This window comes from Syngnathus typhle, linkage group LG5, assembly GCF_033458585.1.
Source record: "Syngnathus typhle isolate RoL2023-S1 ecotype Sweden linkage group LG5, RoL_Styp_1.0, whole genome shotgun sequence".
NCBI lineage: Eukaryota > Metazoa > Chordata > Actinopteri > Syngnathiformes > Syngnathidae > Syngnathus > Syngnathus typhle.
Genome location: NC_083742.1, coordinates 2,283,433 through 2,301,785, shown reverse-complemented (window position 1 = coordinate 2,301,785; position 18,353 = coordinate 2,283,433). Strand labels below are relative to the sequence as shown.

General features: G+C 42.6%; 2 long non-coding RNA genes across 2 annotated transcripts; one reads left to right on the top strand and one right to left on the bottom strand.

Annotated features, from left to right (window-relative positions):
* The first annotated feature begins 12,752 nt into the window (after nucleotides 1-12,752).
* LOC133154765 (uncharacterized) lies at nucleotides 12,753-17,297 on the top strand. The gene is made up of 3 exons (XR_009714526.1): nucleotides 12,753-15,153; nucleotides 15,680-15,820; nucleotides 16,225-17,297. It is a non-coding gene; the product is annotated as an uncharacterized LOC133154765 (long non-coding RNA).
* Nucleotides 15,150-17,398, bottom strand: LOC133154766 (uncharacterized). The gene is made up of 3 exons (XR_009714527.1): nucleotides 17,325-17,398; nucleotides 17,111-17,179; nucleotides 15,150-16,856 (listed from the first exon to the last, which is right to left on the bottom strand). It is a non-coding gene; the product is annotated as an uncharacterized LOC133154766 (long non-coding RNA).
* Nucleotides 17,399-18,353: the final 955 nt, after the last annotated feature.

The following is an 18,353-nucleotide window of genomic DNA, read 5'->3' as shown; positions in this document are numbered from 1 at the left end:
GACCGAGTCCACAGCCCTGCTACTCGGACTCCTTGTGAGTGGCAGGCCATAATCAAAATACTTTGGTGGTTCCAGGACCTGGTCCTCCTCCGTCTCACTAGAGACAATGTTTAGCACTGACTCTGCGCGTTGCTCTGCTTGCTTACAAGCAATAGTTACAATGCAAAAAGCGATTTCGTTCTGTTTATTTTTTTGTTTGGGATTATTTTGTGTGTGTGTGGGGGAACTTGGTCTCGAACTCCAAAAGACTTAATCTTGTCTTGGTCTCAAAAACATTTCATTTGCTAATGGGACGTCGAACGCTCGCTTCTCTTCCGGGAGGGGGGGGGGGTTGCTAATGGGACATTGAACGCTGCGCACTCGCTTCTCTTCCAGGGAGGGCGTGCTAATGGGACGTCGAACGCTTCGCTTGATTTCATTTGTGTGGCGGGCGCCATCTAGTGTTGAAACTGAGAAGTGCAACAGAGTTGAGCTCAAGCTTCTTGTGCGGGCCATATTTAATTATGTTGTCAGAATTTTCTGCGGGCCAATAAAAACTGGAGCCCGCGGGCCGTAGTTTGGACACCCCTGGTTTACACTTTGCTGAGGCTCATCGGAGATTGCGAGCTGAGGCTCATGGGAATTTGCGGATGGCTAATGCTATAACGATAGCTGTCAGGTTTATTTCAATGACTGAATAACTATTAAGAGAAGAGCAACAGCAAACAAACCACAAGTGAGACAGAATATTAAGTATTTTCTCGCGAGGAGAACGATAGAGAGAGAGGAAACTCGGTTACAATCTCCATCAATTCTGAGTTCTCCCTCCACGTGCTCCTCTATTTAATGTTTTGGTTGCCCTGGTTACAGAGGCGTTGCTACACTAAAGGGAGGGAAGATTGTGTCTGTAGCAACGCTGATTAGCAAAAGAATGTAGTGTGGTGTAAATTAGCACTTCATTGTCGGCCCGTGACCCCCGCAGAGTTTGTCCATCTGTTCTTCTCCAGTTGTTAGCCGAGTCGTCCGCGAATGAGATCAGATAACTTCTATTGCCGCTTTCCTGTGGAACAAAGCAACTAGACCTTTGCTAGACTTTATCTACTTAGTAAATTAACACGCAATAACAAGAGTGACTTGTCCTAAACATTTGAACAAGACTTGAGTAAATATGGGATAACTTGTACGCAACCACTTCAAACTGTGTTTAACACTTAATAAAGAAAAACAGTTCTGATCAACAACAATCTATGAACCGAACCTACAGTTAACTAAAAGGAATGAAGTTTCTTTCGACCAAATAAGAACATTTCGCCTATGCAAATAAACTCTGCTCATTGTTAGTGAAGGCCTCATACAGGAACAAAAACACACAGATAACATAAGGACAGGAAGGATACATATGGCTGACAGGGATCAAAAGACTTCCCTGTCACTAAAGAGAAAGAGCCTAGATAAAAGGAAAGCCATAAACTCGTAAATGACAAGGCTTTACTTAAATTATTCCAACACTGACCCAGCTGTAATCTCTCTTCTGTGGTACATCATAAAAACAGCAAGGCCAAACAGCAAGCATCTCTTGCAGTACTATTGGGGTAAAGCATTGATTAGAGAACGCATGATAACATATATATATACATTTTTCTAACAATTCCCCCCTGTTTATCATAAGTTCTCAGAGACCATCTCATCACCTAAAATCGGCCACTTCAAAAAGATTTTCAGCCGTAGGATCATAATTCATAAGAACAAATTTACACCCGGGAGGAGATTGAGCCTTAAAAATCAATATCAGAGTCGGGAAACAAATCGGACAGGTTTACCACAGGAGCTTCAAAGATGGAGCCATCACCAGAGCGACAACCCTCGTCAGTCGCAAAGTCTTCCCCTTGGAGCAACGGAAAAGTCTCAGCCGCTGGAGAGATAGCAGTTGTAATTAACCTGTTAATTAGAGACCGGAGACACGGAATACAACAACACCCACACAAGGTCAAAACAGCAGAAAAAACGGCAAGGGAGACTAGGACCGAGGACACCAGGGTACGGTACTTTCCGAACACGTTTAGCCAGTCGTTCCAAACCTCCGTGTTCACTCCACTGTGTTCCTTCATTTTTCCATTCAAGGTCCTCAGGCCCTCAAGGGCCTGGGACAGGCTTCCATCAGCGGCAGTATTATTTGGAATAAACGTGCAGCATTGCTCACCAAACATGGCGCAGACACCACCCTCTTTTGAGAGCAGCATGTCAAGGGCCATTCGGTTCTGGAAAGCCATGAGGGAAGTCGCGGCCAGTTGGGAGTGGACCGCCCTGAAACCCGCCTCGGTCCAATTTCCAAGCCTCTGCACGTTGTAATGGATGTAGTTGATCCTGTCGACATTTTTGTTAAGAGTACACCACCAACACAGGGCGGATTCAAAACCAGCTGCTATCTGATTCACCAGCTTATACTCATCCGGTACTCCTCTGGGAACACCAATGGCATCTATGTATGTTGGATCTGTCGCGCCCTGCCATTCGGCGCTTCGCTTCGTTCTTAACCAGAATTTGGGTACCATAGACTTAACAAAAGATCCCAGATCATAAGGAGTCATGGGAATCAATTGAACAGGAAGCAAAAGGGTCACCAAAGCGCAAATTCCAGAGCTATTGAAAGGCAACCCATCATAAAGTTCGTTACTATTACACCAAAACCAAATATCACTACGAGCAATGGGTAAAAAAAGGGGCAGTAACATTTATCAGGGAAGCACACATTGGTGCGGCTAGAGCACCCAGCTTCACACCGGTACCAGGCAGCTTGATGCACGTGAAATTACCCTTAGCTACAGTGGAAGAAAAAAGGGGCTTATTTTTTGTTATGGGAGAAACGGGATAAATCCTATCCCATATAAAACAATCATGAGCAGGTGGTATGGATGAGTTCAACATTAAAACAACAACACACTTTGGAACAACGTTTGCAGGTATAATTCTTAAAAGGGGTCTTGGTCCCATACACACAACGCAACTGGTGTTAGCCATCTTAGCGGCTTGTTCAGTCATAAGGAGCCAGTTGTTAGTCTGACCACTTATTCCTGTGGAGGCCATGAAATAGCTGTCTATATCAGTGAGGCGCACACTCGTGATCTTCACCCCAACTGTTTCAGTATAATTATTCATACCGGGACGGTCGGCCACCGACATTAGTTTTGTTAATGCAGATTACGACAGGGAAATGAGGATCAACACCGGAGGACCAAGCCCACAACTGAAACCCCCAACAGGAAGTGTTAAACAAAGTGGCATTTGGAGGCCGAATTTGGCCATCAGGGAGTGCAAAGGTCAAAAGGAGGCTTGTGCCTTGTTTTTTTAAAGTTACTCGTCTAGCAAAAAACACAGCCTCTTCACTGGATCCAGAGGGCCAATATTCTAACGCTTGTGTGGTGACAAGGGTGCTCCAGTCAGTGCTAACTGGATGACCAGTTAAATACCACCAATATCCGAGCCATTTGTCCCCAGTAGTGGGGAGGCCATTTTGAAAACCCTTTAAACTCTTCATAGGTAAGGTAATAGTGGAAGATGTGTTAGGAGCCACAGTGAACATTAATGAGTTATTGTAAGTCCAAGACAAAAGCCACGGTACGCAAGTCGGAGCGTGAATAATGTGAGGCGCGCAGACAACATGATCAAAAGGGGGTTGGGTGTCACGCTTACGTCTAGCAGTCTCATCCCATGAACTATATTGGTTAGTATGAGCGCTAGCCAGGTTAGTGTTTGTCTGATGAAAAGAGGCTAGAGGCTCATAGCACACAACCCATGCTACTACAGCAACACACGTGAGAACAGTCATCCAGAAGGCGCAGGCCCGCACTCTCTCAAAGGATTTATACAGTAACATCCTAATTCAAATTTTTAATCCTAACCTTTATATTTAGATCTCCCCAGAGTCAACGCCCTGAGCTTCAGGTTGGTGTCTTAGAATTCTTCTGCTAGCTTTCGTGTCAACCCTGGATCTTGACACCAGGATCAGGCACTATTACCAGACTTTGCTCACCTTCCGTACTTAGGTTGGATCTGTGGAGATCACCTTTTTACAATGAGATAAATGAATCCACGTGTTGCGTTCAGCTATTTTCAAGGCATGAGGCGTTGTGAGCAATACCAAAAAGGGACCTTCCCACTTGGGTGAATGCCAATTCTTCTTCTTGATACTCTTGATCAAGACCCAGTCTCCCGGTACCACTTTGGGGTCTTCCTGCGGAGAAATGGGGTCATCATCAGTGTTAATGGTCTGGTTCTTGTGACGTTCTAGCATTTTCCTCATGTAATCGGCTAATGTGGCTTCTTCAGGGATGTCCCATGTGGTTTTAAACTGAGGAAGCCTATAAGGTTTTCCAAAAACGATTTCATAGGGAGTTAGCCCCGTTGTACTTGTTATATTAATGTACATTTTGACCAAGTCTAAACACTGAGTCCATGGCCGTTTGGTTTCTTCCATACATTTCTTTAGCCTGTTTTTTATAGTTCCATTAAATCTCTCAACCAGGCCTGCAGACTGTGGTCGGTATGAGCAATGATTTTTTATATTTATGTGGAACATTCTCCCAATGTTTTGTACTACCTGATTAACAAAATGTTGACCATTGTCACTATAAATTGTTTCTGGAATACCATATCTTGGAATGTTATCTTTGCATAAGGCTCTTGCCACTGTGAGTGCATCAGCATGTTTGGTAGGAAAAATTTCTACCCATTTAGAAAACGCATCTATTATGACCAGACAATATTCTTTTCCTTCGCTTTTATTTAATTGGATATAATCCATATGTATTGTCTGAAACGGATATAATGGAGTCGGGAACTTCCCTCTCCGAGGTCTTAAATTACCTTGTGGATTATGTTTAGCACAGATCAAACATGCTCTACAAAATTGCTGTGAAAAACCCGCAAATCCGTATGCTGTGTAAATAGCTTCAACTTGTTTTACCATACCCCCCGTCGAGACGTGGGTGACTCCATGACTCGAAATAGCAGCCCACTTAAACAAGTTCCGAGGCAAAACCGGCTTGCCCAGAGGTCACACAAAAAGGCCATCGTTGTTTTTTATTGCCCCTCGCCTCTCCCGAGAGAGCCGCTCCTGAGAGGGGCTCTGAGACTGCATGTCAAGCAGCACATCAGAGGAGACGTGTGACATCGAACCACAATCAGTGGAAGACGAGAGGACATGGAGCAGGCCCTCTGCGGCAGCCTTGGCAGATTTATCAGCAAAAGCATTACCAAGTGAAACAGGATCAGTCCTGGTAGTGTGAGCAGCACATTTGCAGACCGCCACCCTAGCGGGCAATTGCACAGCGTCCAAAAGTTGAGGCAGCAATGTAGAATGGGTAACGGGCTTGCCCGTAGAAGTTATCATGCCACGGTTGCTCCATTGTTGAGCAAAAACGTGCACCGTAGCAAAAGCATACTGGCTATCAGTCCAAATAGTGACAGACTTGTTAGCAAACATTTTGCAAGCCTCAGTGAGAGCAATGAGTTCAGCGGCCTGTGCCGACATATGGGATGGCAGTTTGACAGCTCTTAAAACCTCAGTAGCAGAGACAACGGCATACCCAGAGAGGGTCACGCCAAGTTCACTTTTCTTTGACGACCCATCAACGAAAACCACATGACTGTCAGGTAAAGGTGTGTCCTCCAGATCGGGTCGAGCCTTTGCAACTTGTTGAGCAGCATCAACACAATCATGGAATTCGCCATCGTCAGGAAGGGGAATAAGAGTAGCAGGATTGAGTGTCGTGCACCTCTCAACAGTCAAATGCGGCCGAGAAAGCAACGTAGCCATGCACGACAGATGACGTGCAGGCGACAAGAAGGTCATATTTGTTTGCAGCAAAAGAGCCGAGACCGCATGGGGAACCTTCAGAGTCAAAGGATGAAATAACACAACACTAGCACTGCTTTCCACAGCCATGGAGGCCGCCACCACGGCCCTCACACATGGCGGGAGAGCACAAGCAACACTATCCAATTTCGAAGAATAAAAGGCAATTGGTCGAAACTTTGAGCCATGCGATTGAAGCAAAACAGAGGTCATATAATGACCTTTGCAATCAACAGTTTGGACAAACGCTTTATCATAGTTAGGTAGGGCCAGAGTGGAGCTGGAGACCAGAGCCTGCTTGATTAGCACAAAAGCATCCTCAGCCTCGGGAGTCCATTTTAATTGAGTGGACATTGAGATGTTCTCTTCATACATCAATCTGGACAGAGGAGCAACAATTTGTGCATAGTCAGGTATCCAGCTTCTACAATAACCTGTGAGCCCCAAAAAAGACATCATTTGTTTCTTTGTGAGTGGTTTAGGAGCTAGCAAAATAGAGGTCTTCCTACTTTCAACTATAGTCCGACCTTGGGAACTCAGATTGTGGCCTAAATATTTAATTTCAGTGGACCACAACTGGAGTTTATTTTTGCTGACTTTGTGGCCTTCTTTTGCCAAGTGATGCAGCACTGCAAGCGTGTCTGTCTGACAAGAGGCATAATCAGGGGACGCCACCAAAATGTCATCAACATAGAGCAAAATCTGACTCCCCATTGGTGGGACAAATTTTGCCATGCTGGCTGCCATCACCTGTGAGTAAATTGTAGGGCTTTCACAGTACCCCTGAGGCAATCGGGTAAAGGTGTACCTCAACCCAGCATATGTGAAAGCAAACCAAAACTGACTTTCTTCAGCAATAGGGACAGAGGAAAAGGCATTGCTAATGTCAATTACTGAAAATATCTTCGCATCAGGTGTTAACGACAAGGGCGGTATTCATTTTTAGGTCTAATAACAACAGGAAGTGCTCCTTTCACCAAACCTACGTCAGAGGGACCTGTCGACCAAAGTTCACTTGGAATCCCAGCGAGGATTTGCTCGTCATCTGACGACAGCACAAAATGTCAAAATGAGGATGCTTTCTCAGAACAGGAGTCAACGTGAACTCCACTAACAAATGACAGGACCTGGTTCATGTTTTGTTTAGAAAACTTAGTAGAAGGACTATAAAAGGAGTCAGGCCCAACTTGAGTCCAATCAAAAGCCACCAGTGCATCTTTGGCCATAAATCCCAAACTCTGCCATGTGGCCGTAAAAGGCCGAAACAATGAGATGTGGAGCGGAGTGGGAGACATGTGCAATTTCTGCACCTCAGAGGGAGCCGGCCCTATGACAACACAGGCACGGCTTTCACCATCATGCAGGAGGAAAGATGTCTTCAAGGAGGCAGGCGTAACAGCCTCAAGCATGTTTTCGTAGTTGTGATCAGGACCAGGCGTGTCTTTATGCCACATGGTTACGTGCAGGTTGGTTGGGTCCATCGCCTGTTCAGGGCAGCGCAACAGGGTGCCTGCCTGGGCTAAAAGAGGGGTTCCAAACTGCGCAACTTCTGCATCAGTCAAATCCAATGAATAGAAATAATAGCAATGAAACTGGCCAAAAATCTGTAATTGATGTCGCCTTTTGACAACAATTTTGTCATTAATGGGCACAAGGGAAAGACTAAGTGCAGTGAGAGCATCTCTTCCTAGCAAATTAACAGGGCAATTGGGCATCAGCAAAATAGGAATGCAACAACTTCCCCCTTCTGGGTCCCGTATCCAGACTGGACGAGACTGGGGTACTGGGGTTGTCACACCATTTGCCGCTCTCACCCAGAAAGTCTTTCCTCCTTCTCGCACATCAGCAGGTATGTCGCGACATGTGGTCACACACGCGCCTGAGTCACACAAAAACGTTATGGGAGTCCCATTTACCGTCAAAGTTATCAAAGGTTTCTCTACATTGTTCATCAACAAGTCCTGAATGTTCAAATCTACATCAGCAGGGGGAGCTGTCGCCAGGACAGCCTTTTCAATTTTCTGTTGACCATCGGTTAGTCATAAGGGAGGATCAGCCTGACACTTATGGGGATTTGGACAGTATCTTGCTATATGGCCCTCTTTGCCACATGACCAACAAAGAGGAGGTCGGGAGTCATATCGCTTTGACTGACCCTGGGCGGGCTGGCCGTTTGGGTCATAATCGAACGCACCACGATTATACCCTCCTCTGCCTCTGCCACGGAAATTCTCACGACCGCGCCCTCTCTGGCGTGGTTCGAAGGTTCTGTTTTGATAAAACACCTCAGATGAATCATCATTTGCAAAAAAGATGGCGGCCACTTTCCCTTTTTCTTTTCCCTTTTTTAAATTGACAACCTTTTCAGCGTGTATAGCATGATCAATAAATTGTGACAATGTAGAGGTTGGGAAAGTACTCATGTGTTTAGCAACCCAGCTTTGGATTGCCGGTCGTGAATTTGCATGTAGAGCATTTTTGAGTTGTTGGTTATAGACATCAGTACCAGGCTCCAAACCACTATTGGCTTTGAACACCTTCTCCAATCTGTGTCTATAATCTTCAAACAACTCATACTCTTTTTGTTTGGTTTGGCTAATATCTGTATAATTTGCTCTACGTTGAAATTTTATTTTTATCCTACCCAATAGTTGGTCAATTTGAGTTTTCAATGGCACCCCATTATATTCTAATGGACGGCCTTGGTCATCAAAAGGATTCCACCCGCCCTTGACACTGGCCCAATCTTTGGTCAAGGTTGCCATAAAAACCTGCTGCACCTCATCACCTCTCAAGTTATAGGAAGCAATGAGTTGTATTATGTCGGTGCAGTATTGTTCAACGTCTTCAGAAGGCAATGCTATTCCTTCTGTAGCTGATTTTACATCAGCTTGTGTCCATGTTCTGTATACTAAAATTGTGGGGCCCCCGTCATCATGAGGATTTGCTACTTGAATCATTGGGTAAGCGTCAGCTACTACTTCCGCTCCCATGTAGCCTGGGCCGCAGCTCGCCGCGGGGGCTGAGGGAGAGGGAGCTTCTGACTTCACGCGGCTCCGCGTCACCATGGCATGAGCAGAATCACTATATTTTGGAGGATCACCAAAATGACAATTTGGGGTACAAAGTCGGAAAGGATGGTTCGCTTTGGCGTCCCACAACGCCTTTCTTTGTAATTTGATCATCCTTTTCTTCTTCATTTATCACACCCTCAGCTACGGCCCTCAAGCGAGGCCGCGCTGATGTCGTTTCATCATCTTCCTGCCTATGCAACAACAAGCTCTCTTTGGATTTTTCTTCACTTCCCTTATTCTTCAATTTTTCTTTCAGTTGTCCACATTTTCTTTTCAGTTTCCAATTCCCATTGTACTATTAAATGATACCCGTCTTTATTCTTTTTATTCGCGCCACACTTGGCTTTAATTGATTGCTTTAGGTCGTTTAATGATTTTGAGCTCAGCTGGCCATCAAAGTTGTAATCGGTTATCCATTTGTCAAGATATTTTACATTTTCTGGGTCGACCCATTCCATTAATTTCCAATCCTTGCATTTTAGTTCATGTCGGGGTAGGGACTTTCGCTTACTATTTAAGTTTCCCATGGTTTATTTTTCTAAATTTTGGAGTTGGTAATTTGGATGGCACCTACAGTGTCCTAAAACCAACTTTATTCACAGGACAGTGGTTAAAAGTTCAATGTGTGGTAAGTCTCCTTTCACCTCCCCCAAAAGGGAGCGGAGAGTTGTTACCTCTGCACCCACACAAAGCCACCGTTTACAATCCTGTGTGTTTATATAGAGGAGCGCTCAAATGAGATCACTCTCAGTCAAACCGTACACAAGCATACCACGCGCGATTTTATTTTTTATTTTTTTTAATAACAGAGGAGTCCGCCCCTCCTGCTGCGGAATTTAACTAGCTTAAAAGCTAGGGGGCTCCACATCCGCCCCTGCAGAATTTAACTGTTACTAATTGTACTTGATAGGGTCTAGAATTCTCAAGGTTTTTTTGTTTTGTTTTTTTTAATAACAGAGGAGTCCGCCCCTCCTGCTACAGAATTTAACTAGCTTGAAAGCTAGGGGGCTCCACATCCGCCCCTGCGGAATTTAACCATTTCTATTTAGTAGAATTAATATTCCTACTCACGGTCTGCTGATTCTCTTCCTCGGAAGATCTCGTCAACCCTCCCGGTGTCCAGCCGGACTGATCGAGACAGTCCCGTCAAAGGGCTTTTGTTTACCTCGGCCGAGGATTTTCGCCTGCGTCGAAGAGCCCGCTGGAACCGTTCAGGGCGTGTTGAGGTCCCGGAACGAGCCCCCAATTTCTGTCAGGTTTATTTCAATGACTGAATAACTATTAAGAGAAGAGCAACAGCAAACAAACCACAAGTGAGACAGAATATTAAGTCTTTTCTCGCGAGGAGAACGATAGAGAGAGGAAACTCGGTTACAATCTCCATCAATTCTGAGTTCTCCCTCCACGTGCTCCTCTATTTAATGTTTTGGTTGCCCTGGTTACAGAGGCGTTGCTACACTAAAGGGAGGGAAGATTGTGTCTGTAGCAACGCTGATTAGCAAAAGAATGTAGTGTGGTGTAAATTAGCACTTCATTGTCGGCCCGTGAACCCCGCAGAGTTTGTCCATCTGTTCTTCTCCAGTTGTTGGCCGAGTCGTCCGCGAATGAGATCAGATAACTTCCATTGCCGCTTTCCTGTGGAACAATGCAACTAGACCTTTGCTAGACTTTATCTACTTAGTAAATTAACACGCAATAACAAGAGTGACTTGTCCTAAACATTTGAACAAGACTTGAGTAAATATGGGATAACTTGTACGCAACCACTTCAAACTGTGTTTAACACTTAATAAAGAAAAACAGTTCTGATCAACAACAATCTATGAACCAAACCTACAGTTAACTAAAAGGAATGGAGTTTCTTTCAACCAAATAAGAACATTTCGCCTATGCAAATAAGCTCTGCTCATTGTTAGTGAAGGCCTCTTACAGGAACAAAAACACACAGATAACATAAGGACAGGAAGGACACATATGGCTGACAGGGATCAAAAGACTTCCCTGTCACTAAAGAGAGCCTAGATAAAAGGAAAGCCATAAACTCGTAAATGACAAGGCTTTACTTAAATTATTCCAACACTGACCCAGCTGTAATCTCTCTTCTGTGGTACATCATAAAAACAGCAAGGCCAAACAGCAAGCATCTCTTGCAGTACTATTGGGGTAAAGCATTGATTAGAGAACGCATGATAACATATATATATATACATTTTTCTAACAATAGCTGCTATACGCGCCAGGCTATTTCATGTCAAAATAGGCTGTCTGTTAATGTTTCGAGTAAATCTACGGATCGATATGGAAGGGAAACATAGGTAAGTAGTACCAATGCGTTAGATCGAACTTTAGTCAGTTCCGATCATTTTATAGGAGATCGTTTGAGAAACGCGATTGTTTACAGAGGGCTCGCTGGTTATTGGCTAGTAGATGCATACCGCAACCCTCGTCAACCTCAGTTTGTTGCAGTATAGCTTCTATTTTATGCGCCTTATAATCCGGTGCGCCTTATATATGGACAAACTTTTAAAATGGGCCGTTCATTGAAGGTGCCCCTTATAATCCGGTGCGCCTAATAGAGCGGAAAATACGGTACTTTGTAACAAGATTGTTGTACACCAGTGGTTCTTAACCTTGTTGGAGGTACCGAACCCCACCAGTTTAATTTGTGCATTCATCGAACCCCTCTTCAGAAAAAAAATCTAATTGCTTGCACTAAACTAAAAATAAACACTCCCTTGTTTGACTTGAGTGATAAAGAGAAAATATGAAAGCCATGCTTTCAGGACAAGACTAGGTTTTCCTAATTCCTAATAAGTGTCTGTGGAGAACACTTGTCCCTTCCCATGTAGTGGTTTCACAAGATTTACTGGACTGTCTTTTCCTCTCTTTGTTTGACAATATTTTCTTTGTTTTCTGTTGGAATAATTTAAGTAAAGCCTTGTCATTTACGACTTTATGGCTTTCCTTTTATCTAGGTTCTTTCTCTTTAGTGACGGGGATGTCTTTTGATCCCTGTCAGCCATATGTATCCTTCCTGTCCTTATGTTATCTGTGTGTTTTTGTTCCTGTAAGAGGCCTTCACTAACAATGAGCAGAGTTTATTTGCATAGGCGAAATGTTCTTATTTGGTCGAAAGAAACTTCATTCCTTTTAGTTAACTGTAGGTTCGGTTCATAGATTGTTGTTGATCAGAACTGTTTTTCTTTATTAAGTGTTAAACACAGTTTGAAGTGGTTGCGTACAAGTTATCCCATATTTACTCAATGTTTGTTCAAGTGTTTAGGACAAGTCACTCATTGTTATTGCGTGTTAATTTACTAAGTAGATAAAGTCTAGCCAAGGTAGTGGCATTGTTCCACAGGAAAGCGGCAATTGAAGTTATCTGATCTCACTCGCGGACTAATCAGCCAACAACTGGAGAAGAACAGATAGACAAACTCTGCGGGGGTCACGGGCCGACAATGAAGTGCCAATTCACACCACACTACATTTGTTTTAGTGTTTAGGACAAGTTACTTATCGTTATTGAGTGTTAATTTGCTAAGTAGATAAAGTCTAGCCAAGGTTTAGTTGCATTGTCCCACAGGAAAGCGGCAATTGAAGTTATCTGTTCTCACTCACGGACTTCTCGGCCAACAACTGGAGAAGAACAGATGGACAAACTCTGCGGGGGTCACGGGCCGACAATGAAGTGCTAGTTCACACCACACTACATTCCTTAGCTAATAAACGTTGCTACAGACACAATCTTCCCTCCCTTTGGTGTAGCAACGCCTCTGTAACCAGGGCAACCAAAACATTAAATAGAGGAGCACGTGGAGGGAGAACTCAGAATTGATGGAGATTGTAACCGTGTTTCCTCTCTCTATCGTTCTCCTCGCGAGTAAACCTGTTCTGGTTCTTTTCTCCTCTTCCTTCCAGCGTGTGGTTAAATGTCTGATGGTATTTAGACCTGACATTTTCCCAGTTTGCACGTATATTACCAGGCCCTTCTCTTTCAGTAAGATTTTGAATTACATCTCCAGGCAGCACTGGTTGGCACAGCCGCCTCACAATCAAGAGGTGCAGGGGTCGATTCCAGCTCTGGCCTTTCTCTGTGGAGTTTGCATGTTCTCCATACCTGTGTGGGTTTCCTCTGGCTACTCCGGTTTTTCGCTACATTTCAAAAACATGCATGGTTGGCCAATTGACTCTAAATCTTCCGTAGGTGTGATGGTGTGTGTGAATGGTTGTTTGTCTATGTGTGCCCTGCAATTGGCTAGCAACCAGTTCAGGGTGTACCACACCTACCGCCCAAAGACTGCTGCGATAATCTCCAGTACGCCTGCGACTGTCGTGAGGATAAAGAAATTAAGGAAACGAATGCATGGAATTGAGGTTGTAATACTGAGATTCAGGGGGCGTACGTTTTACACTTAAGATAGGATGAGTCGATACGATTTTTTCCAGTTTGGTATAACAGGAAGCAAATCCTGACTCCGTTTAGGAATCTTATTTTATCTTTAGAAATCTAAATCTAATTTTAGAAATCTTAGTGAGTTAGGAATCCTAAATAAGCGATCTAAACATCTATGATCGAGTTTAGTGTCTGTTACCTAGCAACTTATGCTATATTATGTCTTGTGAAGTTTCATCTTGTTAACAAAAACTACCTAGCCGAGAGTGTGAGAAAGAGAAAGATAGAGAGCCGTAAACTAAGTATGGAAAGCACCACTAAACAGCGGTGCTATAGTATTATAAGTATGATGACTTACCCGAAATAACGGAGCCTATTCAATTTGTTGCCAACGAGACCCAAAAAGTTTCCTACCACAATCATGTCTTGCCGCGCTGTCCTGTGTACATTTTACAATATTAACGACGTATGTGTTGTGTCGTAAACGAACACGTGTAGTCTAATAAATGTACTTACTAACAAAATAACACAAATGCACGAGAGCACTAACAGAATGTGCGTAGCCTACATCTTGCATGCTCTTCTTTACTTACTAGCCGACTCAACTCATGTTACAGTGTGTTGGGCTCCACCTAGTGAAGGGGATGAACATGAGATAATTGCCTATACCAGGGGTGGGCAAACTTTTTGACTGGCGGGCCGAATTTGGTTCTAAGTTTAAACCGGGGGGCCTAACCAGGAGCAGATGGATGTAGTGTTTGTGTGAAGTAATAGAAATGACATGTAAAAGTCATTGCATAAAAGGTTTGTACTTTTAGTAGGTAGTAAAGCATGGATATTCAAAAAAAGCCTTTTGAAAACAAATGCATTCATTACCAGCATTAAAAAATTATTTCACCAAAAGACTACTATCAGTGATTCTCATTAAATATGTCAAGTGACATGGTGGTACGAGATGGTGTAAAATTAGGTAGTGAATTTGGCCCAGGCACATTGGCTATCCCAAAACATGTAGTAGTTCAAAATTTCACCAGGAGATGGTGTTAAAGCTTCACATAGGGGTGACCTGATGGAAATTAACAAATCTAATAAATCAAATAGTTAGCAATTGGGAGGACACTGTTCAAACACGTAGCCACGCACAATTTTGGAATATGAATTTGCTATGTCATAAATTTAAGATGCAACAGCTTGAGCAATATCAATATATGTGTTTAGGTTGGAAGAACCCATTATTGCGTTAAGTACTATTATGTGTTGAGATTGATCTTTATTAGACAAGATATATGTGATTCATGTTGTAATGTTTTGTCCAACCTGTATTTAACATTGGTGTTCTATGGAAGTTTATCTGTGCCATCGGATTTTGAATTCGAATTTGTAGCACTGAATTTTTTTACATCCAATTTTTAACACTGAATTTTTTTTTGCATCTCAATCAGACTTTGAATTTTAAAAGCCATCGAATTTCTAGCACTGAATTTTTTTTTTCCTAAGACATTTTTTTCAATGTCTCAAAAAATTCAGTGTAAAAAAATTCAATGTCTTAAAAAATTCAGTGTAAAAAAATTCGACATCTCAAAAAATTCAATGTAAAAAAATTCAATGTCTAAAAAAAATCAGTGTAAAAAAATTCGATGTCTCCAAAAATTCAGTGTAAAAATATTCAGCGCGGACATCCGGGGTAACCAAGGGAGAAGTAATCGATCCCTGTATCAAATCATCCAACGTTCAGCCAATCAAGTTACGCTCCATTGGTCATGTGACGTCGAAACAGGAACGTCGTGAAGTTCAAAGGTGAGCTCCGGTCAGAGCTCAGGATGGCCCAAAACACAAATAATAACGCTTCGGTGAGTGTACTCTTTATTTACCTTTTGTGTTCGTAAAAGTCAGTATTTTATTTACCGGACACCTTAACAGAATTTGTTGAACAATGTCTACACAGGGAACTTTTAATGAAGTGGTGTTCCTTAAAAGTTTGCTAGCTATGAGCTAGCGTTATGTTAGCATGGTTACCATGGTAACATGGCGCTCGGTACTGCGCTCTTTACTACTCTGTTCCGATGTTATGATGTGGCTGGCAAGAAATATCTGACTCACCGTTTGTTTAACAGCAAACTAGTACTAGGTGATTTACTTTACCAAGTTGTACCAAGTTATTTTCTCTGAAACATAAAAGATAGTGGGTGGTCTGTAATACTGCAAATACAAGGAATTGTATCAGTCTGCAAGAGAAAAGTATTATTTCCACATTCACTAGAGGATTGAAGCATAATAAATGTATTAAAATGGAATTATTCTTTTTCTATGTTACTCTTCAAGCTTTTAGATGAAGAATCTTGTGTTCTATCCTCTCTGTCTTATTAATATTAACAGGTAATAGGACGTGTCACAAGGCAAATTAGGCAGCTGAGACGAGGTCTTAAAGAAACGCCAATTTGGAGACTGTTGACCCAAAGACCAGACACAGTGGCTTTGCTTTTTCCTGAAGAGGGAGCAGGAAATTTCAGCCCTGAGGTTAACTGTTTTCAATCTTGTTATTTCTGTTTTCCTACATACATAGATACCCCACAGCCTCCACTTGCTTTGAGACCCTGCGCATCCCAGGGCATTACAAGGATTACACATCTTTTAAATGTGACATCCTGGCCTGTATTTACAGTTGCCATACAGGATTTGGTCTTGTGTGAGACATTTGGCCTGTAGCCTTGTAAGACAAGATTGGATGTTAAAATATATAATATATATAATAATATATATACAGTAACATGAAAGCAGCAGTATAAGAAATGTGTTATGGAGCATACTGATAACTACCAAATACTTTACAAACACACTTTGAATGTATGCATTTTGCCAAAAACATTGCTTGATAAGAATTTACCGAATTAATTTATGGTTTGTATCTATGTGCATCAAAGACTGGGGTCCTGGAACTGAGTAGGTCCGTCGAGCGATACATCCTACGTGGACCATGCGGCTTATGACACCAGTGGTGTCAACACGGTGCATGGAGGCTCTGACGCGGTTATACTGCACCCTCAGTCCTCTGGCTCGCAGAAGGGCCTTCACCATCCGATATCCAGAGTGAGGCTGCCTCGACTTAATCTCTCTTACACACTGATCTAACTCTTCATCAGTCATAGTGCTGTATAATGCCTTAACTGAGAGATCAGACTCAGCCATGCGTCTGTATACTGTGCGCCTGGACATCCCCAAAAGTTTAGCTATACATGGAACAGACAGATTAAGTTCCAAAGGTTTGCTAAGGTACTCTGGGGATATGACCATTCTTTGTCGCCCAGCCGGTCCTTGCTCAAACTGCACACCTGCAATGTGTTGCTCCCTTTTGTCTTTTTCCAGATTGATAAGACTGTGTAGCTGTGTCAGTGAGTCTAGAATAGCTGGACAAACAGTTACTTGACTGGATACAGCATTTAATAACAAGTTCTTGTGTGCAAGTGAACTCTAAGTCCAGATCAAGAGGCATGCGTCCCAGAATATGCTCCAATCGAGAGCAAAGTCTTTCTAAAAGATGATTAAGCAGGAGTTCCTAGGAGAGAAAAACAAAATCACTGTGTGAGCACATTTTATGGAAAATTCAAACTAAGCATGGATTTGTTAACACTTTTATGTTCTCTTTTTATTGTCTCAAGTAAGTTAACATCTCATGAGTATCGGAGTGAGTTCAGAGCTGAGATTATTTATTTTCATATGAAAAATGCTCATCTGAAAATGTATTCTGTAATTCTGTAAATAAAATACTGACTTTTACGAACACAAAAGGTAAATAAAGAGTACACTCACCGAAGCGTTATTATTCGTGTTTTGGGCCATCCTGAGCTCTGACCGGGGCGCACCTTTGCACCTAGCAAACTTTTAAGGAACGCCACTTTATTAAAAGTTCCCTGTGTAGATATTGTTCAACAAATTCTGTTAATAAATAAATCTGTAATCTGTAATTCTGTAAATAAAATACTGACTTTTACGAACACAAAAGGTAAATAAAGAGTACACTCACCGAAGCGTTATTATTCTGCGTTTTGGGCCATCCTGAGCTCTGACCGGGGCGCGCCTTTGCACCGGAGCGTCACATGACCAATGGAGCTTAACTTGATTGGCTGAACGTTGGATGATTTGATACAGGGATCGATTACTTCTCCCTTGGTTACCCCGGATGTCCGCGCTGAATATTTTTACACTGAATTTTTGGAGACATCGAATTTTTTGACACTGAATTTTTTTAGACATTGAATTTTTTTACATTGAATTTTCTGAGATGTCGAATTTTTTTACACTGAATTTTTTAAGACATTGAATTTTTTTACACTGAATTTTTTGAGACATTGAAAAAAATGTCTTAGGAAAAAAAAATTCAGTGCTAGAAATTCGATGGCTTTTAAAATTCAAAGTCTGATTTAGACGCAAAAAAAAATTCAGTGTTAAAAATTGGATGTAAAAAAATTCAGTGCTACAAATTCGAATTCAAAATCCGATGGCACAGATAAACTTCCATAGTGTTCCATCCATACCTGAATGCATTAAGTTGAGAGGAGACTTAAGGGCTAATACTAAAAGTAAAGAACGAGCAAAACAGGAAACATCTGTTTCCGGTGATTGCTGCTTGAAGCAAGGTTGCCAAGACAACCAGTGGTTTCTAGCTGGCCTGGACAGGCATCAGCTAAGGAACATTCTCAAAACTTCCAGAAACTTCCAGGAAGGCCACCTGACGTGCGGGATGATGTAAATCCAATGAGGTAATGCCAGAAGCCTATAAATAGGTTGCCCGGACACAGAGCGGGCACACTTCTTCCTAGTCAGGGCGATGGCCGTGACGCTGCCCGGAGTAAAAGAACGAAGATGGATTTTGCATTATTTTTGAGATTGAACCAGAATCTACTAAAATGAATTTCCAGAGTCTTCGAATTGGACTTTGTCAAATTTTAAGCTTCGAGGAAAGCAGGGGAGAAAGCCGCTCCGGGCAGAAAGGGGAAGTCGCCACTTTTACTTTCTCCTCATGGCCAGACCTTTCCTCTTTTTTAAACAGAAT